This window comes from Podarcis tiliguerta (genome assembly GCF_965153285.1).
Source record: "Podarcis tiliguerta genome assembly, chromosome: 6".
NCBI lineage: Eukaryota > Metazoa > Chordata > Lepidosauria > Squamata > Lacertidae > Podarcis > Podarcis tiliguerta.
In genome coordinates, this window is record NC_139539.1 from 5,564,703 (window position 1) to 5,588,036 (window position 23,334).

At 48.9% G+C, this 23,334-nt stretch overlaps 1 long non-coding RNA gene across 1 annotated transcript; it reads left to right on the forward strand.

Moving 5' to 3' along the window:
* The first annotated feature begins 1,698 nt into the window (after positions 1–1,698).
* LOC310680748 lies at positions 1,699–4,207 on the forward strand. Its single transcript, XR_014512904.1, has 3 exons — positions 1,699–2,014; positions 2,494–3,722; positions 4,097–4,207. It is a non-coding gene; the product is annotated as an uncharacterized lncRNA (long non-coding RNA).
* Positions 4,208–23,334: the final 19,127 nt, after the last annotated feature.

Consider the following 23,334-nt stretch of genomic DNA (forward strand, 5'->3'; position numbering starts at 1 on the left):
CTTGTGAGCTTTGCAGAATCACCTGGTTGTGGAAACAATTTTCTAGACCAAATGAACTGTTGGTTTGGTTCCGCAGGGCTGCCTTATGTTCTTATAGACTTAACGGGTGCAGTTGAGGGGTTTGTATGCTCCTTAACTATCACAAGCTGCCTGGCATCAGGGAGAAGCCCCAGATTAGGACCCGTCTCCCCAACATGTTCATTTTCTGTAAAGGCTTCATTCAATAATGTGATCCGATGATCCACATTCTGAAGTGAAGCAGCCCTAGCAAAGTTGTGCATGATGCCTCTAAATCTGGGTCAGCTCTTAGAGAAGGTGAGAGCACAGAGAACAATGAAATACATTTTAATATTTCTATTTAAATGGAAACCTTGTGAAAAATAATGGCACCCTAAAAATATTTCTCATTTATGCACAGTGTTCCTCAAATAGAATCCTGGCTTGCTTCACAGAGTAACAGCCCAAGTTAAACAGAATGGCAATATTTTGGGGTATGCCTACTGAGGGAGTGCAGAATCTGAGAACTGGCCCCAGAATTCCCTCCTACAGAGCACACTTCTCCAGTGATGTGGTTAGGTCAGCTTGGTCCAGAAAGCCTCTCTTAAAAATTAGTTCTATGTCTTATGCCTTTTTTAAATGATAAACAAGCCCCACATCTCCGGCCAAATGCAGAGATCAGAAGAACTATTCTATTGCAAAAGAATAATGAAGATGTTGAGGGTTTAAAGCTGTTTGTGATATGCACGTGTTAGCAATGGATGTGTGTGTGTCATTTTGTTCATATTTAAAGGCCAAACTGCCCAATTCTCACGTTCTGAAACACATCCATCCTTCACTATTCAAACTTCTTTAAATTTTGTGATGCAGTTCGGCAACCAAGTAATTGTGCAAGGATCCATATAGTGACATATAAAGTGTGCATAAACATTTGTATGTTGGTGAAAATAATGTTGCATTAAGGGAAATTCCTTTGCAAAAATGGGTATATTGGGCAAAATTGTAAATATTAGGAGAAATGTACACTACAGTGCTGATGAATTTTCAAAGTGATGTGGAGAACTGAACTTTAGATTGGAAAAATGAACAATTCAGAAACCAAACTGGCCTATTCATGCTTCCGTGGCACACACACAACCCCTCCAAATAAACATAGTCTAGTCTACTGAGTGACTGACCAAAAGCAACTCTTCTGTGAGGCAAGATTTTGGCGCTGAATAATTAGTAGTTTCTAGTAGTGTTTACTGATGGGAGATAGCGCCAGTTTACGTAACGATAACTCACTTGCTAGCCAGCAGCTGCCCATTCCGTTGCGCTCAAGGCTTGGAAGGATGCTTCTATGTACTCTTATTACAAACTTGATTTTCCAAAGCCTTATTTATTGCCACATCAGAGAAGTTCACCACCAACTCAGGATTCAACGTCTGGTGGTTTTCATGTAGCTTATTTAACCACATGACCACATGGGTTGCAAGTTCCATCCAACTATGATTTCATCTGGCCCTGTTTTTTATTATACGAGTTTTTATTTGCTGTTTATGTCTTATCTTGGAAGGCTGCCATATTGCCTCTTTTGCAAAAGTTTCTTTGAATATATTTAGTCTCCTTGACTTAGAACACAGTGGTTCCCAAAGGGTGCAGTAGCGCCCTCTGGGGGGGGCTACCTGGGGGGTGCTAGGGGGCAAATGGGCAACAGGGGGCATTGGAGGTGAGTCCCTCCAAGCACGATGGTCACTTAATTGTGATTGACGAGGTAGAGCCTAGAACGAAACATCTCCCTTGCTTCACATTTAAAGTTCCACTGCTCTTACAGCTTTCAAAACGATTTCTTTGGTTACAGTTATTTATATTGAAGATTCTGAGTTGTCACAAGATAGTCAAGTTACAAGACACTTGGGGTAGTGGAAGAAGAACTAATTGAGCTACAAATTGACACTGAAGCCAAAGTTTAAGAAATCCTGCCCAGAGTTCTGGTGATAGAAGGAAATTCCTCTTCACTATCTTGTGCTATGTTGTTGTTTAGTCAGGTCTGCCTCTTCGTGTCCCCTGGACCAGAGCACCCCAGACACTCCTGTCTTCCACTGCCTCCCGCAGTTTGGTCAAACTCATGTTGGTAGCTTTGAGAACACTGTCCAACCATCTCGTCCTCTGTTGTCCCCTTCTCCTTGTGCCCTCCATCTTTCCCAACATCAGGGTGTTTTCCAGGGAGTCTTCTCTTCTCATGAGGTGGCCAAAGTACTGGAGCCTCAGCTTCAGGATCTGTCCTTCCAGTCAGCCCTCAGGGTTGATTTCCTTCAGAATGGAGAGGTTTGATCTTCTTGCAGTCCATGGGACTCTCAAGAGTCTCCTCCAGCACCATAATTCAAAGCACCAATTCTTCGGCCATCAGCCTTCTTTATGGTCCAGCTCTTACTTCCATACATCGCTACTGGGAAAACCATAGCTTTAACTATACGGACCTTTGCTTTCTGCAGAGACATGTTGTGCTATAGACAGTAGTTAAGAAGCTCCTTGTTACCTTTCCAACTGCATATTTGATGGGACTTGGTTTTAGAGCCAACTTCTCTTCAACCTCTCTCCAGGAAATCAGCTCCAGATTACTAAATTCAAGCCTCCTGCTAAGGGACTTTAAACCACATGTTGGAAAACTAGAATGTCATCAAGCCCATCCATAGCAATAATTTACTGAGCAATGGGTTACCAAATGTGGTATAGAAGACTCCTGTTATATGACTAACAGACTTTGAGAAGCTGGTATAACTGGTTAAGTTCATCACTTTTGTTGAATTAACAGCTAATTATTTTAAATTGGATTTTGAATAAATGCACATCATTTTGAAAACTAATTGTGTTATTATCTTCCTTAGTGGATTGTGCAAACTGCTTTTCTCATTGCAGGTCTTTGTTCCTTTTTAGCTAGGAGGGTTTTGCAGTTGACCGAACCAGAAGGAGGAGGGTCTGTTACTGATTCTGCTCTCTCCATGTTGAGCATTGCCCATGTTGAGCTTTTCCTGCGGCTGATTTTAAGCCTGTCATGGTCATGTCTATCACACCAAACCGCCATCTTGGGATACAGAGAAACCTCACAATTCCTTGGGGAGATGCCCCACCTGTTGGAGATAAACGCCATCAAACCAGTAGCTCGCTCAGAGAGCAAGTCAGGTCTGTTCAATTCTTTCCTTCATGCCACAAAAGAACAGTGACATCAGGGCCATTTTCAACTTGAAAGTGGGTTAAACAAAGGGGTCACCAAGAAGCACTTCAAAATACAAGATTTTGAGGCGGTGGGTAGAGAAAAGCTTTTCTCTCCCTCTCAACACTAGACCTCGACCTCCAATGAAGGTGAATGTTGGGAGAAGCAGGACAGATAAAAAGAAAGGACTTCTTCAAGCAGCACATAGTTAAACCATGGAACTTGCTCCCACAGGAGGCAGTGATGGCCACTGTGACGTTTGCCCTCCTGTGTGTGTGACAACATACTAGGTTCATAGGGAAAGGGTTAACTAATGGTAAAATGACTAACCCATGGGAACCCAGGGGGCAGAGTTAACTGTGTATAAGGTTTAAGCACAGAGGTTTTTTAGAGGGTTAGAGTTGTTGAGAAGACAGTCTGGGGTTAGGAGAGACAGAGAAGATAAGCCTGTGGGTTGGGCTAGTCTGGTGTGAGAGAGGGAGAGAATTTGTTAAGAGGAGTCAGTCAAACAGTTGAGACAATCAGTCAGAAGGTATTAGGAAGGTAAGGTAAAGGGGACCCTTGACCATTAGGTCCAGTCGTGGCCTACTATGGGGTTGCGACGCTCATCTCACTTTATTGGCCGAGGGAGCCGGCGTACAGCTTCCGGGTCATGTGGCCAGCATGACTAAGCCGCTTCGGGCAAACCAGAGCAGCGCACGGAAACGCTGTTTACCTTCCCGCCGGAGCGGTACCTATTTATCCACTTTGTACATTGATGTGCTTTCGAACTGCTAGGTTGGCAGGAGCAGGGACCGAGCAATGGGAGCTCACCCCGTTGCAGGGATTCGAACCACGACCTTCTGATTGGCAAGTCCTAGGCTCTGTGGTTTAACCCACAGCGCCACCCACATACTTATTAGGAAGGTATAGGCCGGTAAAGAAATTAAAGTTAAGATACCGACAGGAATATTATCTGAGAAACCATAAACTTGTTATTGTTTGTAAAATAAACTTGTTTTTTTGGTTCACTTTTAACAACTGGACTCAGTGTTTTACCAGAGAGTAACTGGTTGGTGGCAGTGGGGAAGCGATCACAGTGGTGGCACAGGGATCAATAGACCGTTAAACATCCGGGGACCCTGTGTGATCGCCACAGCCACCAACTCAGATGGCTTTAAAAGAGGATGACAAAATTGATGGAGGAGACTGATGGCGGCTAGCTAGGATGGCTATGCTCTGCACTCCACAGTTGGAGGCATCGATGCTTCAGAATGCCAGTTGAGAAGAGAGTGGTATTGTGCTCAAACTTTTCTTGCGGGTTTTCTGCAGGCATCTGGCTGGCCACTGTGAGAACAGGACTAGATCCTGCCGGCTCTTCTTATGCTCTTACAGGAGACCCTAACGTCCATAATCGTGGTGCAAAGGAAAGTTGCCGTGGGCACATCTAGCTCGGTATAGCCTGGGCTGTCTTAAGTACTGTATTTTTCGCTCTATAAGACACACCAGACCACAAGACGCACCTAGTTTTAGGAGGAGGAAAATAAGAAAAAAAATATCCTGAATCTTAGAAGCCAGAACAGCAAGAGGGATCGCTGCGCAGTGAAAGCAGCGATCCCTCTTGCTGTTCTGGCTTCTGTGATAGCTGTACAGCTTGCATTAGCTCCATAAGAGGCACACACATTTCCCCTTACTTTTTAGGAGGGAAAAAGTGAGTCTTATAGAGCAAAAATTACGGTATATCCGGCACCGTGGTGCAAAGATCCCTCTGGCGCCCCCCCCCCCCCGAGTTGCTGACCTTTTTACAGTGCTGCCAGCAGCTTTGCGGGGCTGGAGGAGGCAGCAAGCGGATGGAGGGCAGCTCCTCTGGTGGGGAAGAGGCGGAACCTCCAGGCGTGGCACTGCTTCAGTGAGGCGGGCGAGAGCGGCGAGCTGAAATTGGGAGGCACCATGCCCAGCCTCCGCCTCTTCCCTGGCGCCCGTGCCGAGGTGCCCACGGCAGGCAGAGGCTCTGGGCGTGCTGCTGCTTTGGCACGGCATGGCGGAGGCAGGCAAGGGCAGCAAGCTGATGCCGGGAGCCTCCGCCTCTTCCCTGGCACCCTCCAGAACTTGGCGACCTGGCGCCCCGCACCACTTGCCTCTATGGGCAAGGCGTCCCTGTGTATAGCTGAGCCATTGGTTTGTAGCTAACAATTCTGGGGCACCCTGGCTGACTCAGAGCCTCTACGTGCTTTCTGCTCATTGTGCACCAGAACAGTTAATACCCTGCTCATCTGATGCTGTCTCATTAAAATACCATACGTGTTTTTCGGAATTTAATTCCCCCCCCCCGCCAGCTGTGTAATGGAAATAAACATGAGTGCAAAATACCTCCTGAGCTAGGGACAGGCTAAAATTGGGGTTTTGCTCTATGTAATACTGGAAATCTGTTTTAGAGTAATGTGTTTCTGACTGGCTTCCTCTTTGTGTTGTCTTTCACAGAATCATAGAGTCATAGAGTGGTAGAGTTGGAAAGACCCCAAGGGGCATCTAGTCCAACTCCCTGCAATTCAGGAATTTCAACTGAAGCATCTAAGACAGATGGCCATCCAATCTCTGCTTAAAAACCTCCAAGGAAGGAGAGTCCACAACCTCCTGAAATGCAGAGTTCACATAGATTTCGTGTAATTGCATGGGCTACATGCTTGCATGTTGTCGTTGTTATATTTATTTATATCCTGCCTTTTCCCTGTACGTCCCTGTTTTATGGGATTTTAAAAATAGGCTACATTACTTATTGTTGTTGTTGTTGTTGTTTAGTCGTTTAGTCATGTCCGACTCTTCGTGACCCCCTTGACCAGAGCACGCCAGGCACTCCTGTCTTCCACTGCCTCCCGCAGTTTGGTCAAACTCCTGCTGGTCGCTTCGAGAACACTGTCCAACCATCTCATCCTCTGTCATCCCCTTCTCCTTGTGCCCTCCATCTTTCCCAACATCAGGGTCTTTTCCAGGGAGTCTTCTCTTCTCATGAGGTGGCCAAAGTATTGGAGCCTCAGCTTCACGATCTGTCCTTCCAGTGAGCACTCAGGGCTGATTTCCTTCAGAATAGATAGGTTTGATCTTCTTGCAGTCCATGGGACTCTCAAGAGTCTCTTCCAGCACCAGAATTCAAAAGCATCAATTCTTCGGCGATCAGCCTTCTTTATGGTGCAGCTCTCACTTCCATACATCACTACTGGGAAAACCATAGCTTTTACTATACGGACCTTTGTTGGCAAGGTGATGGTCTCTGCTTTTTAAGATGCTGTCTAGGTTTGTCATTGCTTTCCTCCCAAGAAGCAGGCGTCTCTTAATTTCGTGGCTGCTGTCACCATCTGCAGTGATCATGGAGCCCAAGGATCACTGCCTTGCCGTGGTGAAGGGGCTTGAAGAACTCAGAGAAGCTATGAACTATGCCGAGCAGGGCACCCAAGATGAACAGGTCATAGTAGAGAGTTTTGACCAAATGTGATCCACCTGGAGGAGGAACCGGCAAGCCACTCCAGTATCCCTGCCAAGAAAACTCCATGGACAAAGACATTACTTATTAAGAATGGACAGAAGAGAGAAAAAGTGGTGGGATAGGTTCTGCAGGCTTCCCACCCTTGTTACTACTTATTCCTGCTTCCATTCTGGATCTTAAGTGTGCTCACTGAGTGCTCACATACGTAGCTTTAAGATCAGCCACAAACAATTTGGTTAGTTCACTTATAGTTAAAATAAAAGGCTGCTTATTAGACTCCAGCAGTAATAACCAGTTGTATCAAGAGATTATCTAGCAAATTTGCCCTGGAACAGTGTGTGTGTGTGTCTGTGTGTAGAGAAATGTCTGGTTTTTGTGTGGCTGGAATATTAAAGGTAAAGGACCCCTGGATGGTTAAGTCCAGTCAAAGGCGACTATGGGGTTGTGGCGCTCATCTTGCTTTCAGGCCGAGGGAACTGGTGTTTGTCCACAGACAGCTTTCCAAGTCATGTGGCCAGCAGGACTAAACTGCTTCTGGCGCAACAGGACACTGTGACGGAAGCCAGAGCGCATGGAAACGCCGTTTACCTTTTTATCTACTTGCACTGGCATGCTTTCGAACTGCCAGGCTGGTGGGAGCTGGGACAGAGCAACAGGAGCTCACCCCATCATGTGGGTTCGAACCACCGACCTTCTGATTGGCAAGCCCAAGAGGCTCAGTGGTTTAGACCACAGCGCCACCCACTTGACAGAGGTATACACTGCACCTGTTGCTCTGCCCACCTTTGCATCTGGAAGGTTGCCCATGAGAGAATTTAAACTGCAAGTTGGGAAAATTCCTGAGTCCTGGTGTGCACTGACTGCTGGTGGCTCTGTCTGAAGATGCTAGAGATTGAACCCTAGAGATTGAAAAAGTCTAATATAATAAAATATTCAATCCCTAACCCTCTTGCTGAAGCTGTGGGATGATCAGATGAAAACTTTTCATTCCAAAGAACCTTTGACATGGACGCTGGCTGCGACCAGGATTTCCGTAGCTCAACAATGGAAAATGCAACAATGGAAAATGCAACAATATATTCATCTTTATTTATGGTTGTCAGAGCTGGCTCCTGGTCCCAGCTCACCAAGGACCAACGCTAGCCGGTAGTAAAGTATCAAAGTCTTTATTGAAGAATAGTCTCCATTTCCAAGTCTCAGCGTCCCAGCTCTACGTCTGGACTCTAGACCGGCGAAGCTCCGTCTGAGTCTCCGCCCCCTGTGCGCCAGTTTAAGACTCTAATCTTACTCCACCTCTTCCTTCTCTCTCTCTTCCTCTGGGTCCTACTACCCCCCGGGGTCTCCTCCCTCCTGGACTCTTCTGACGCAGACGTTGACCCCTCTGACTCCTCCCCCTCTCTTCGGCGGGCTTTAGGACCTGGCTCCCTACCCGGGCTGCCCACCTTGCCGCCCTCCTGTACATTTGAACTTGGCGCGCGCGCGCGTTTAACTTTCCTGATGACCGTTTCCTCGCTCCCTGACGAGGGTGTGGTCACTCCTGCCTCACGTTCTCCCGCTGCCCGCGCGCCACCTGATCCCGATGCCTGGGACTCCTCCCCCCTACTGCGCTCTGGGGGGGACGCTGGTCCGGATTTCCAGCTGCTACTCTCTGAGTCCCCTCTGGCCCCTTCTTCCCGAGGTGTCCCCCTGGGCACTCCCCTTGCCCTGACTATGGGGGCCCCTTTCTGTGAATCCTCCGAGTCACTGGAGAGACTCAGAGACCTCGGACTGCTGTCACCGCTGACATTTCCTTCGGACTCCTCCCCCTCTGAAATATACTCAGAGTCGCAAAGTGATTTCATGCTCTTTATTCAGCTCATAGTGGTGAGGAGGAATGAATGCCAGTCCCCTCAAAGTATCTGCCTTATATACATTATTTACACAATGGGCTGCACATGATTGGCTAATTCCGGAATTCTACTGTAAGCCAATCAGGTTGTGGATTCACTTCTATCTGGAGCATGATTGGGTGGTTCCTGCCAACCAATCATACTGCTGCATTGTTCTAGGACCAATCAGACTGCTGCATTCTGAATCCTATTGTTCTAGGACCAATCAGACTGCTGCCTTTTGGATCCTATTGTTCTAGGACCAATCAGACTGCTGCAGTTTGGATCCTATTCAACTCAGTACATAACACCCCTCCCCTCTAAGTTCCAGTCCTGCCCGGGAGGTCGCATTCATAGTCCTCAAGGTACGCTGGCGGCCTACGTGTGCGTTGCGGCCTCTGGTGTTCCCTGGTCCGGGGTTCCGGTTCTGGCTCGTGTTCCAAGGATGCTGGCTGTGATGGGGCTGTTTGGTCTGGCGCAACTGGCTCGCTCAGTCGTGGTTCTGGTTCTGGTGTCCTTTCGGCCTCACGGGTCCTCTCTGTATTTACTGATTCTGCCTCTCCTGCTGGCCCCTGCTGCTCTATGGGCCTCACTGCCCCACTGTTCCCTTGGGACTCCTCTGACCTGTCCGCCGCCTCCTGGTTATCTCCCGGGAATCGTCGCCGTATCTGGTCGCAGTGGCGGCGCCAGCATTGCCCCCCATCTGTTAGCACCTCGTACGACACGGGGCCAGTGACCCTGGTGACCGTGGCGGGTACCCATGCAGGGCCTGCCCCAAAATTCTTTGCGTACACTGGGTCCTGGGCCTTGAAGGTCCGGGGGTTCCTGCCTTCCCCCACCACTACCTCATCCTGAGCTCTATCGGGGTGAAGGCGGTCCAATCTGATTGCAAGGCGCCGACCCATTAGTAGTTCAGCGGGGCTCCGGCCAGTCGTTGAGCTGGGGGTGCTGTGCTGTGCTAGAAGGAATGTGGCAAGGCGGTACTCCCAATCCCCTTGCGTCATGCGGCGAAGGGTGTCCTTGGTGGTCCGCACCATGCGTTCTGCTTGGCCATTGGTGGCAGGGTGGAATGGCGCCGAACGGATGTGGCGGATGGCATTCTGCGCTGTGAAGGTTTGGAATTCTCCTGACGTAAATGCAGTCCCGTTGTCTGAGACGAGAGTGTCAGGGAGCCCGTGGGTTGCAAACAGCCTGCGTAGTACCCGGATGGCTGCAGATGCAGAAGTGGACGGTACCAGTGCGACTTCCAGCCATTTGGTGTAGGAGTCCACCACTATGAAGAATGTTTTCCCCTGAAAGGGGCCAGCGAAGTCCACATGCAGGCGTGACCATGGTGCTCGGGCGGACTCCCAGGACTGGACTGGGGCCCTTGGGGGATCTGGGCGGGATTCTTGGCAGGCCTGGCAGTGTTTGACCCAGGCCTCTATCTCTCCGTCGATCCCCGGCCACCACACATAACTCCTGGCCAGGGCCTTCATTCTTACTACCCCTGGGTGTGTCTCGTGTAGGGCTGTGAGGACCCTTTTGCGGAGGGGCTGGGGAACAACGACCCTGCTTCCCCATAACAGGCACCCCTTGTGGGCCGACAGTTCATGTTTGCGAGTTGTGTAGCCAGCGAATTCTGGCCCAGGGCTGTTGCTGGGCCATCCCCTCCACACCCAGTCCAGGACCCGGGAGATGACCCTGTCTTTCTTGGAATGGTGTGCAACTTCTTGTGCCTGAATGGGGCGGTCGGGAAGCAGCTCCAGGCTCATAACCTCTTGTGCAGGTGCTGGGTCGGGGCCTGTTTCCGGTAGTGGTAGCCTGCTGAGGGCGTCCGCATGGCCCATTGCCTTCCCAGGGCGGTGAATCAGTGCATACTGGTAGCTGGCAAGGAAAATTGACCACCTGAGGACGCGAGGAGACAGCACTTGGGGGGTCTGCTTTTCGGGGGCAAACAAGCCAAGCAACGGCTTGTGGTCAGTCACCATGGTGAAGGGCCGCCCGTACAAGAAATCATGGAATTTTTTTACTCCCTTCACGATTGCCAGACCCTCCTTGTCGATTTGCGAGTAGTTCCGCTCGGTTGCATTGAGTGTCTGGGAAAAGTATGCCACCGGTACCTCTCTTCCATCCGGGAGTTGGTGTCCCAGGACAGCGCCAATGCCATAGGGTGAGGCGTCGCATGCTAGCACCACCGGCAGCCTCTCGTCGAAGTGTGCCAAGACCGAGTTTGAGACAAGCAAGTCCTTGACTGCCTGGAATGCGGCCTCCTGGCGCTGGCCCCACACCCAAGGGGCCCGCTTGTCCAGGAGTCTGTGTAGGGGCTCTGCTACCGCTGCCTTGTGGGGAAGGAAGGAATGGTAAAAGTTCAATAGTCCCAAGAAGGCCTGAAGCTCAGTCTTGTTCTTGGGCGCTGGGGCATCGCAAATGGCCCGTACCTTGTCCCCAGTCGGGTGGACCCCTTCTGCATCCACCATAAATCCCAGAAAGTCCACCTGAGGCACTCCTAGTAGACATTTTTCCCGCTTCACCTTGAGACCCGCCATCTGGAAACGGTGCAGAACGGTGCGGAGGCGGTCCTCAAACTCCTCTGGTGTGGGCCCGGCAATCAACACATCATCGAAGAAGGGGGTGACGCCAGGGATTCCTTTAAGGAGAGAGTCCATTAGATTCTGGAATATGCCTGGTGCCACGCTGACACCGAATTGCAGCCGCTTTACCCTGAACGCTCCTCTGTGCGTCACAATCGTCTGTGCCTCTGCTGTGGCCTCATCTACTGGTAGCTGTTGATATGCTTGGGCCAAGTCCAGCTTGCCAAAAATTTTCGACCCAGCCAGGGTGGCAAGGACATGGCTGACCACTGGCACTGGGTATGCATGGGCCGTGAGGGCCTTGTTTATGGTACATTTGTAGTCTGCGCAGATGCGGACCGAACCATTAGGCTTGACGGGTGTGACGATTGGGGTTTCCCAGGGGGCATTAGGCACCGGCTCCAGCACTCCTTGCTCCACGAGCCGGTCCAATTCCTCGTCTATACGGGGTTTCAGGGCGAACGGGACCCGGCGGGCCTTGAGCCTGACTGGTCGTACTGCGGGGTCAAGCTGTAGAGCAATGGGGGGCCCCGTATACTGTCCCAATTTCCCATCAAAAACCCCCGGAAATTCCTTGCATATGGCGTCCACGTCCACTTGTAAGCTAGTGTGGTTCACCCCGGTGACGGCTAGCCCCAGTGGTCCAAACCATGCCAATCCCAGTAAGCTAATGTAGGGGCCCTTGACCACAAGCAAGTCCAGTTGCCGCGTCCGCCCTCGGTATTGCACCCTGAAGGTCCCCACCCCCATTGTGGGGACCTTACGTTTCTGGAAGTCCCGGAGGGTGAATGGGGCCGGCCTGAGTTTGGGACCCCCAGTAGGACACAGTTTCCTTAACGTCCTTGCCGAGATTATGGATAGAGTTGAACCCGTGTCAAGCTCCATGCGGCATGGGGCCCCCTCTATCTGTACCTCTACATAAATTTTCTCTACGTTGGGGTGGGGCAACTGGTATACCTGGAAGTCCGTGAGCTCCGTTGAGTTGCCTTGGTGCGTTGGGCCCCGGGACCTGGGGCTCTTGGATTGGTCATCTGATGCCTGCCGTCGGGTGGGCCGAGCCCGACACACCCGGGCGATGTGTCCCGATTTTCTGCACTGCCTGCACTCTGCGTTGCGGAAACGGCAGGTCCTCCTCTCGTGACTTTCTCCACAGCTTGCGCAGTTTCCTCCTTCTCGTCGAGGCAGCTGTGGTATGTGGGCTGCTTGAGTGCGCTGCTGTACTCGGTGCACCTCCTCCCTGTCAGATCCTGAGTCGTCGGTGAGGTCTTCGTGGTGGACCCTCGGTTGGGGCGGCTGGCTCGGCCGTGCCTCTTGCGTCGACCTCTCGGCAGCTTCCGTTGCCAGGGCCTCCTCCAGAGCAACCTGGAACGTTAGGTTCTTCTTAGCGTAGAGGCGCCGTTGCAGCTTCTCATCCCTCAGGCCACCGACGAGGCGGTCACGAAGCATGTTCTCCAGCTCTGAGAAGTTGCAGAACCGGGCGGCTTGGCGGAGAGAGGTCACAAACCCAGTTATGGTTTCCCCAGGGGCTTGCCGCTTTGCGTAGAAGGCATTTCGCCGAGCCACCTCTGAGGGCTGTGGCGAAAAGTGCCCCTTCAGCTGCTCCATTATTGTTTTGTATGGAACCGTAGCGACGTCTTCAGGCGCAAGGAGAGCCCGGGCGATTTCAAACGTCTCCTCTCCGCAGACGCTGAAGAATATTGCCCTCTTCTTGGCGTCTTCTTCATCGGTGACCCCTTTGGCTTCTAGCAGGAAGGTGAAACGGGAGGCGTACGCTTCCCAGTCTCCAGATGCTGGGTTGAACGGCGAGAAGCTGCTGTTGGTTGCCATTCTGAGTTCCTTGTGTCCCGGAGCTGAAGCCTGGATACACGGTGCGAGGCAGCGGTGCGGCAGGTGGCGGTGCTGCGGTGCTGTGTGTGGCAGTCAGCTCAGCGGGATCCCATCCTCGTCGCCAGTGAAATATACTCAGAGTCGCAAAGTGATTTCATGCTCTTTATTCAGCTCATAGTGGTGAGGAGGAATGAATGCCAGTCCCCTCAAAGTATCTGCCTTATATACATTATTTACACAATGGGCTGCACATGATTGGCTAATTCCGGAATTCTACTGTAAGCCAATCAGGTTGTGGATTCACTTCTATCTGGAGCATGATTGGGTGGTTCCTGCCAACCAATCATACTGCTGCATTGTTCTAGGACCAATCAGACTGCTGCATTCTGAATCCTATTGTTCTAGGACCAATCAGACTGCTGCCTTTTGGATCCTATTGTTCTAGGACCAATCAGACTGCTGCAGTTTGGATCCTATTCAACTCAGTACATAACACCCTCGCTCTCCATTTCCTCCCTCTCCTGTGACTCTGCTCCTGAACCCCTGACAATGGTGCATAAAGTTTGTGGACTTTGGCTGTTGCAGAAAAAGTAACATAGAAATTGCTGGTCTCTGGGGGGATGGGAGACCCAAACCGCATCAGGTGGGACTTTAGTTCTTAGATTTTGGACTTGGGTGCACAACACTCACTAACTGCTCCATCTCAGGAAATATGACTGTCTTGAGCTAACTTTTCTATATGCCCTGTCCAGCTCTTGTAATTTCATTTAATTTCCCAGTATTCTTGATTTGCATTTGTTGCTATATTTCAATAAGTTGCCCCCCCAAAAAACACTGAGCCAGTCTACTTCCCTCCCATATGCCACATTAGTCAATCTTTTAATATCCAATGTATACCTTTTAACTCTCTCTTTTTTTTAATGTAGCTTGATCTCATTTTTATTTACTATAATAGTATTTGTTGTTGTTGTTTAGTCGTTTAGTCGTGTCTGACTCTTCATGATCCCATGGACCAGGGCACACCAATAATAGTATTTATATACCTCTAAATCACAAAACATATCAATGTGGTTTACATTAAAAAGATGGAAATCATGCAATAAAAGCATTAAAAAGACCACTTTCAATGAAAAGAGAGGGAGAGAATTAAAAACAAGCATCAATAAACCGTTTTGGGGAGATGTACTCTTAATTGACTGCATAGGCCTGGCGGAATAAATAATAAAAAAAGCTTTCAGCAGGCATTTAAAAGTTGGCTGTAATGGTTCTAGGGGTTGCTCATGCGTAAGTTGCCACCACTCCTGGCTGGGTTACCTGGTTGAACCCTTTCTGTCTGGACAGCCTCAAGTTTTGTGGCTGCCTCAGTCGCTGGCAGAATCCGTCAGTGGGCGTTTCTTGAACCTCTTCCAGCATAGAAGCTGTTTGACGCCCAGTCTCCTCCCCCTTTGCCTGCGCGGAAGTCTTCTGCGCAAAGAGGGTGTGGGCAGCGGAGTACTCGTACTTTCTCCACTGGTCTCCGGCGAGGAGTCCTGGAGCCACCTCTCCGATTCCCCCATCTGCCCCCCTTCTCCACTGGTGTTACGCTGATTTCCTTCCCCAGCGGATGGGCTGCTTCTCTCCCTACTGGGGCCCTCTCCGACATCCCTCTGGAGCCTTCTCTCCGCCTCCAGCTCCGATGGCAGTTCCCTGACATTGGCATAGAAGGCCGCTGCTGCATTTCTGTTGGCAGAGCCAATGTGGTGTAGTAGAGTGTCAGACTACGTCTTGGAAGACCAGGATTCAAATCCTCACCCAGCCATGACTCTAACTGGGTCACCTTGGGCCACTCACTCTCAGCCTAACTAACCACACAGGGTTGTTCTGAGGATAAAATGAGAAAACTATGTGCACCACTTTGAGGTCATTGGAGGAAAGGTGGGTTATAAATGCAGTAAATGAGACTGTTATAAGAAAACCCCCACTCCTTTTCCCTTATGGGGCACCCAAGAGCCCACATAGTAGAGTCCTTTTGTTGGTTCTCTATCGGCAGGAGAAAATAACAGAGGCCAACCAGAGATTATTGAGAAGCAAAGCAGCTAGTAAGCCTGATCTTTATTAAACTGTTGCAACAGGGTCCCCACTCACCCCATGCAGGAGGGAGGAGAAACCCAGAACAATGGTGCACAAGCCCTTATATAGACTTTTGAAATTGTGGCTTAGTCCTGCTGGCCACATGACCCGGAAGCTGAACGCCGGCTCCCTCGGCCAATCAAGTGAGATGAGCGCCGCAACCCCAGAGTCGGCCATGACTGGACCTAATGGTCAGGGATCCCTTTACTTTTACCTTTAGCCCAAGGCCACCACCCCAATACATCATGCATACATCACTGAAGGGGCAGTCTACAGCAGAAATCCTGTCTGGCTGGAAACCTGTTGATGGGTTTACCTGGAGAGCCTGGCCATTCTTTTGTGACGATAAATACTTAATTCCTGAGTCCAGGTCACGGGCTCACCCTATTCATGCACAGATGGGCCCTTAAGACAGGATTTGTGAGCAAAGAGACAAGGGTTGAGGTTTTCCCATTTCCTTTGACCTTACAGAGAAACATTTGAGGTCAATTTGGGAGAGACAAAATGGTTCCAGGACTTTTTTCCTGTACTGTTTCAGACATGTGATTTATGTATGTGTTAGTCTGGTACATTTATTTCATATCTTATAATTCTCATAACAGAGATGAAATAAAATATTTCACAGGACTGGGCTCAGGCTGACATCTAATTTCCCAGCTAATGCAGAACAGCTAGGTTTGTAAAAAGTCCCTTGCTATCAGCATTCTCAGCCACTTGACTTCCTCATCATCACCACCAGAGTTATATATCAGTTCTTTCGGATGACAAAGCGGTTTTTTAAAGGAAGTTGCATATAAGGGCCTCTAAATCATAACGTCTCAGTCATGTATTCTAAACGGAACGCCTATGAAACCAGTTAGAATCATTCTGACATGTGTGGCCCCTTTCGAGACAGCGTCTCTTTTTATTTTTAGACCTCTGACAGGATTGTCACGGTGGCCTAGTTCTCATGAAGTGGTAAATCTGTGTCGCCTTGCCTGCAGTTTCATTAGGTGGTTCACATGATTTAATGCTCCTCATTCTGGTAATCTGAATGAAAACGATCTTTAAAAATAAAACACGCTTGCACGTAGAAAACCAGTGTGTCAGTGGGAGAAGACAGGCTAGAACCCTTCTCCTAGAAACCCTAGTTTTCTTTGCAAAAGGACAGGGGCAATTATGGAAGAGCATTCCACCACATGCAGCCTCACTACGATCTGACGTTGGAGAGCCCTGCCAACACAGGTTGACAGGAAGAACTAGGATTATGAAGGGGTTCCGTTCAGTCTGTCTCAACAGAAATCAATAGGTGTCATGGACTTCTATGAGGAAGGAAGCAAAAAGGCTGCAATCCAGCTGATGGAGGTAGCAAACCTGCAGCTGGGAATGGTGTCTGAGCAGGTGATGTGTTTATTCATTTTTGCAAATAACTTCAGAAGAGCAATTCAAATTGGGGGGAATTGCATGGCAAGGGAAGCATGTGTTTGCGTGTGCGTGTACACGCTAAAATAAAAAAAGGCACTTCTGCCGTGATCCAGTTTGAGTCACCCCACATTTAACTAACAGTGGAAAACATCAGGAGACAGATCAATAGCATCTTACCATACTTTGCCCTTCCTAATGGTTACACTATGGAAATTTTAAAAATCTTTCAAGTAGTACTTTAAAAGCTAAAGGGTAAAGGGACCCCTGACCATTAGGTCCAGTCGCAGACGACTCTGGGGTTGCGGCACTCATCTCGCTTTATTGGCCAAGGAAGCCAGCGTTCAGCTTCCAGGTCACGTGGCCAGCATGACTAAGCCGCTTCTGGCGAACCAGAGCAGCGCACGGAAACACCGTTTACCTTCCCGCCGGAGCGGTACCTATTTATCTACTTGTACTTTGATGTGCTTTCGAACTGCTAGGTTGGCAGGAGCAGGGACCAAGCAACGGGAGCTCACTCCATTGTGGGGATTCGAACCACCGACCTTCTGATTGGCAAGTCCTAGGTTCTGTGGTTTAACCCACTGCGCCACCCGCGTCCCAAGTAAGTAGCACCTTAGAGACCAACTAAGTTTGTTATTGGTATGAGCTTTTGTGTGCATGCACACTTCTTCAGATACACTGAAACAGAAGTCCCCAGACCCTTATATATAGTGAGAGGGTGGGGAGGGGTATTACTCAGAAGGGTGGTGGGAACCTAATCTTAAACAACTCCTCACCCACAATAATACAACAACCAGACTTAACATGGACACTGGTACCAGAGCCTACCTAGATGCCAACTTTGCTGCCACACACACCCGGACAACACCATTACTGGCCCCAACAACATCAAACATACCATCTCAGGACTATTTCATTGCTCATCTTCTAACTGTGTATGCCATAAAATGCCAACAGTGCCCTTCAGCTCTCTATATTGGACAAACAGGCCAAACCCTATGCCATAAGATAAATCTGACACCAGGAATCACAAGACAGAGAAACCAGTAGGAGAACACTTCAGTCTCCCAGGACATTCTATACAAGATCTCAAAGTAGTTGTCTTATTACAAAAGAATTTCAGAAATAGACTGGAAAGAGAAGTTGCTGAATTGCAACTTACTACCAAACGTAAAACCATGGAGAGACCTGATCTAACAGAGACATTGGATTCTTATCTCATTATACATGATAAAGCTATTTTTAGCCATCTCACCCCTTGCTTTTTCCTTTAAGACCAATTGCAGTCGTTAACAGGTTTACCACACCTATCAGCTAATCACCCATTCCCACCCCCCCTCAGAGTAATATTTCTCCCCACCCTTTCACTATATATGAGGGTCTGGTGACTTCTGTTTCAGTGTATCTGAAGGAGTGTGCATGCACACGAAAGCTCATGCCAATAACACTCTTAGTTGGCCTCGAAGGTCCTACTGGAAGGAATTTTTTTATTTTGTTTTGACTATGGCAGACCAACACGGCTGCCTACCTGTAACTAGAACTATGGAAATACACGGCTTCAATTGTTACACTATTTCTATGCAATCATTACTGAAATATACTCGGAGTCGAGTGTGAATTTCATGCTCTTTATTCAGCTCGTAGGAGCAATGAATGAAACTTTTCCCCAAAATGTCTAGCTATATATACATTATTTACACAATGGGCCCCTCGTGATTGGCTAATTCCGGGCTGCTCCTGTAGGCCAATCAGGTTGTGGATTCACTTCCTCCAGAAGCCTGATTGGCTGCTCCTGCAGACTAATCAGGTTGCTGATTCACTTCATCCAGGAGCCTGATTGGCTGTTCCTGCAGGCCAATCAGGTCGCTGATTCACTTCCACCTGGAGCTGGATTGGGTGGCTCCTGCGGACCAATCAGACTGCTGCATTCTGGATCCTATTGTTCTAGGATTCAGCTCAGTACATAACACCTACACTGTGGAAATGTAAAGGTTTCAGGGTGGAACAGTCTCTGCCCTCTAAAGAACTGCCTTCCAGTAGACTGAAGGGGCTTCCAGTAACAATGGTCTCAATGGAAGGGCTTGCCTTCAGCCCTTCCTAGGTAGGAGACAAAAGGCTGCTGGCCAACTTCTGGAATCCCAGCTGTTGCGACACCGCTTGACCTTTAACTTCAGCAGTTGGTTTCTTTTTCAAGAGAGGCACTCTTTTGGGCAACGACTTCATTCTGCCCCACCTCAGAGTCCGAGGGACGCCATGTTGTGGAGGATGACAGAGCATTCCTGCAGAGCCACTGCTCCCTTGCAAGATGGGAAAGCAGCCGCTGAAACAAGAAGCATGTGGGCACTGGGCATGAATCTTCTAGCTGTGCACCATCCTCTCAAGGTGGGTAGGGAACTTTGTGGCAGGGCAGAGTTGGTTGGGTCAGAGGGTGGCAGGGCCCGATGGCAACATTAAGGCTTAGCCTTGGAGAAACAACAAAATGGAGAAGGGTGGTAGCTTCTGGGCTAACCCCTCCTAAGCAGCTGCCTATCAACCCTGTTCCATGGAGAAAGCAGCAGCCTTGTTGCCCAGAAGCTAAGGCAAATATTGAAAATGGATCTGCGCTTAGATAAATTCAAGCATGTGGGCTTTAAAGGTAAAGGTAAAGGACCCCTGACGGTTAAGTCCAGTCGCGAACGACTCTGGGGTTGCAGCGTTCATCTCGCTTTACTGGCCATGGGAGCCGACGTTTGCCCGCAGACAGTTTTTCCGGGTCATGTGGCCAGCATGACTAAGCCGCTTCTGGCAAAACCAGAGCAGTGCACAGAAATGCCTTTTACCTTCCTGCTGGAGTGGTACCTATTTATCTACTTGCACTTTGACGTGCTTTTGAACTGCTAGGTTGGCAGGAGCAGGGACCGAGCAATGGAAGCTCACCCCGTTGTGGGGATTCAAACTGCTGACCTTCCGACCGGCAAGCCCTAGGCTCAGTGGTTTAGACCACAGCTTCATGCAAAAAGGTTTTCCTGCCTTTTCAGGGTTTCGAAAGAACTATTTCTAGGGGATTTTTGCATGCAAATAAAGAGTGCGTTCCAATCAAAGTGTGGGCAGTTTATCCTTCTTCCTTGACATAGACCTTTATTTTCATTAATTTACTGTAAACGGAGGACCAGTCCGAAGCCTGAAGAATTCATGAATTTTTAGACCAGATATAGGACTGGCAGGAAAGGAAAGCTGTCATGTAAAATCAAAACATTCAGCCTATTTGCCCTCAGAGAACTGGAGAATGGCAAGCTCTCTGAATCCAGAAGTTATTCCAGATGAAACAAATTCCACAGGGTGCAGAGCCCTGCTTGCTTTTGAATCTACCCAAGGTGAGGGTTGAAAGTCATCTCACCACTGAACGCTCAGTGACAATACTGGGCAAAGTTCTTCCCTCTTCTCCTTCTGCCTGAATATACCTGTTCTTGGAAGGAGTTTACTTTCCTGGTTGTCACTGGGTTTTAAGCCAGAAAGAGCTCCCTCTTGCTTCTTGCTGCGTCTCCCACACTGAGGAAATGCTTCACTTTCTCTGCTTTTCACACCTATGCTGATACTGCAGCTACTCTCTCCTCACAATCTTACCCTCTTCTTTGTAATTTGCAGAGGAAGTAAATGCATCCAACACAACTGTGAGGCTTCAGCCAAAAAACAAAAACAAAACAAAATCTTCTGAAAACCACCATGGGTCAGCTAAGGATACATACCCAGATTTCTCCATTAAAAAAACCGGACACATGAAATCAAGACTTTCCTTCTGTAGCATGAGGGTAGATTTGTCATGGAAATTTACATTTTAGTCACTCAGCCGAAATCAGTTCCTCAGACCAACCAGAAAGCATTTTTTCGCATTTGTGGTGGATTTCCAGAAAACCAGGAACATGGTTTGGTTCCAGCAATTCCAGCCCTAAGGTTCTGCTCACTTAAATCTAAATACTGTATCAGAGGCTGTCTGCAGCTGGGAAAGGTCAGAGGCTTGGCATAGCTAACCTTGTTTCTCTCAGCCTGATTAAATTCTGAGTTGCAAGGGCACATGTACTTAAAAAGAACCACATAATCCTGAAAAACCATTTCCCGTGAATTTCCATCCTCAGGGTTTCCAGTGTAGGTGCAGTCTTTCTGCTCATATTTTAAAAGTTGAAACCTGATATTCCTGAGTGCATGCCTGTGGCCTGTGGTTTGTCCTTTACCTGAAGATCATAGAATTGTAGAGTTGGAAGTGACACAGGCTCATCTAGTCCAACCCCCTTCAATGCAGGAATCTCAGCTAAAGCAGCCATGGCAGATGGCCATCCAACCTCTGCTTAAAAACCTCCAAGGAAGGGAGGTCCACAACCTCCCGAAGGAGACCGTTTCACTGCCAAACAGCTCTTACTGTCAGAAAGTTTTGGTGATGGGTGATACAGTGGTGCCCCGCAAGACGAATGCCTCGCAAGGCTGAAAACCCGCTAGACGAAAGGGTTTTCCGTTTTGGAGGTGCTTCGCAAAACGAATTTGCTATGGGCTTGCTTTGCAAGACGAAAATGTCTTGCGATTCCTGGGGTTTTTTTTCCCTCCCCCCCTTTTTCCCAAGCCCCTAAACCGCTTAACAGCTGTTAGCTAAGCCGCTTGACAGCTGATGGCTAAGCCGCCTAACAGCTGATCTAAGTCGCTTATCAGCTGATCTAAGCCGCTAATAGCCTTTTAGCAGCTAATCCGCTAATCCCTTAAGCCTTTAATAGCCGCTAAACCGCTAATAGTGCTAATAGCGCTAATCCGCTAATGGGCTTGCTTCGCAAGACGAAAAAAAACGCAAGACGAAGAGACTGGCGGAACGGATTCTTTTCGTCTTCCGAGGCACCACTGTATTCCCCATGAGGATGACATGAGGAAGGAAGAGGCAGAGGTCCACTAAAGTCTTTGGCCATCTCTACTGGAGAAGAACTGATCCCTCTCTCACTAGATCAACCCTGCCTGTGGTTGGGGATGATTTGGTCCTTGTGTTCCTCTCATGCTAGTTTTCCTCAGTCCCAAATTTCCTTGGATTCCTTTGTCTTCTTCATCCATCTATATATCCTGCGTGTTTGGGACAGAAACACTCAGAAGAGCCCTGGTGGATCAGGCCCATCTAATCCAGCATCCTGTTCTTACAGAGACCAACCAATGCCTTCAGACCCTCCAAGTGTCCCTATTTTCCAGGGACAGTCCTGGATTTACAGAGGCTGCCCTGGTTTCTGATTTGATCCCGGAATGTCCCAGTTTTTCTTTTTCCTCTCCTCCATGTCTCGGAGAACAAGGAGATTAGTAACTATACAACCTTTAGAAGACATCTGAAGGCAGCCCTGTAGAGGGAAGTTTCTTAATGTTTTATTATGATTATATATGTGTTGGAAGCCACCCAGAGTGCCTGGGACAACCCAGTCAGATGGGTGGGGTATAAATAATAAAATAATAATAATAATCACGATTACGATATCTTTATTGTCATTGTCCCTTGCAGAACAATGAAATTGAAAAACTACATAAAACTACATAAAAACTACATAAAACTACATAAAACTACATAAAACTACATAAAAACTACATAAAGCATTCATAATGGGACATTCCTATTTTCATAGGATAAATGTTGGAGGGTATGTGCACAAGAGCACTCTCATCTTTTGTCTTCTGGTATTCAGATGCATTGCTACGTCTGACCATGGAGGCAGAACAGTGGCGTAGCGTGGGGGGTGCAGGGGGGGCCGGCCGCACCGGGCGCAACATCTGGGGGGGGGGGCACGCTCGCACTCGCAGCTCTCTGCCCCTACCTGGCTCACTCACTCTCTCTCACTGCAGTGCTGGCTGTGCGAATCCTATCCGAGCCGCCGGGTCGCCGCCCACTGTGGAGGGGAGGGTGCCAGGCGTGCGGTGCGGTGCGGAGAGAGAGCGAGGGACTATCTGGGGGAGGGACAGTGCAGCGGGGGAGGGCGCAAATTACTTGCCTTGCCCCGGGTGCTGACAACCCACGCTACGCCACTGAGGCAGAACAGAACCATCATGGCTGGTAGCCATCGACAGCAGCATCCTCCATAAATTAGTTTAATCCTCTTTTAAAGCCATCCAAGTTCCATGGGAGGGAGTTTCGTAATTTTAACTATGTGCCACATAACGAAGTGGTTTCTTTTCTCTGTCCTGAACCTTCCAACACGGCTTCATTGGATGCCCATCTGTCCAGGAGCGCCGTTTTATTTATTGCCCATCCTCAAATGGCGCCAGCCTTTTGTTTCACACAGAAACTGGCGCTTGAGCACTTATCTCCCTAGGCCCTTATCTCCCTTTCCCTTTCCAGTTCAGAGGTAGTTTTAATTAGCTTTCAGCGTTTCTTTCATTACCTAACCCACTAAGAATGCAAGCCTGTGGCGGTTGAGAGAAATCCTGACAGAAGGGGGTTCTCTGGTGAGTTCCTGCTGTTTCCCGCTCTTTTTCACTGTGCAAGCTCCATTTTAACTTCATGGCTTCTTCGCCCATCACCGTTGCCTCTCACCAAGATGGCAGCCTAGAAGGGAAACTTGCTAGGTTCCCTGCCTATGGTTAGGAGCAGAATGAGTTCATCTAGCTCTCTTGAGAGGCTTGTCTTTTGTGATCCTTCACATCCTCTTATTTGTGGGTCTGACCACTCTGACCCTGCGTTTTGAATTTCCCCACACACGTTCTATGCCGCCATGTTTTTCTGCCTGCCTGCCTGTCTCTCTGTGTGTGTTCATCCTTTTTCTAGGAGGCTCTTTGAATGCTTGCAGCTTCTCTTTCTTCAGGGTGTCTTTGAAAGTCACAGTTGAGGTGTGGAGCTTCGTCAGGTCCAGTCAATGCACTTGCTAAACAGGAATGCCATGGGCATAGCCAAGGGGGCAGTTGCCCCCCTAAATA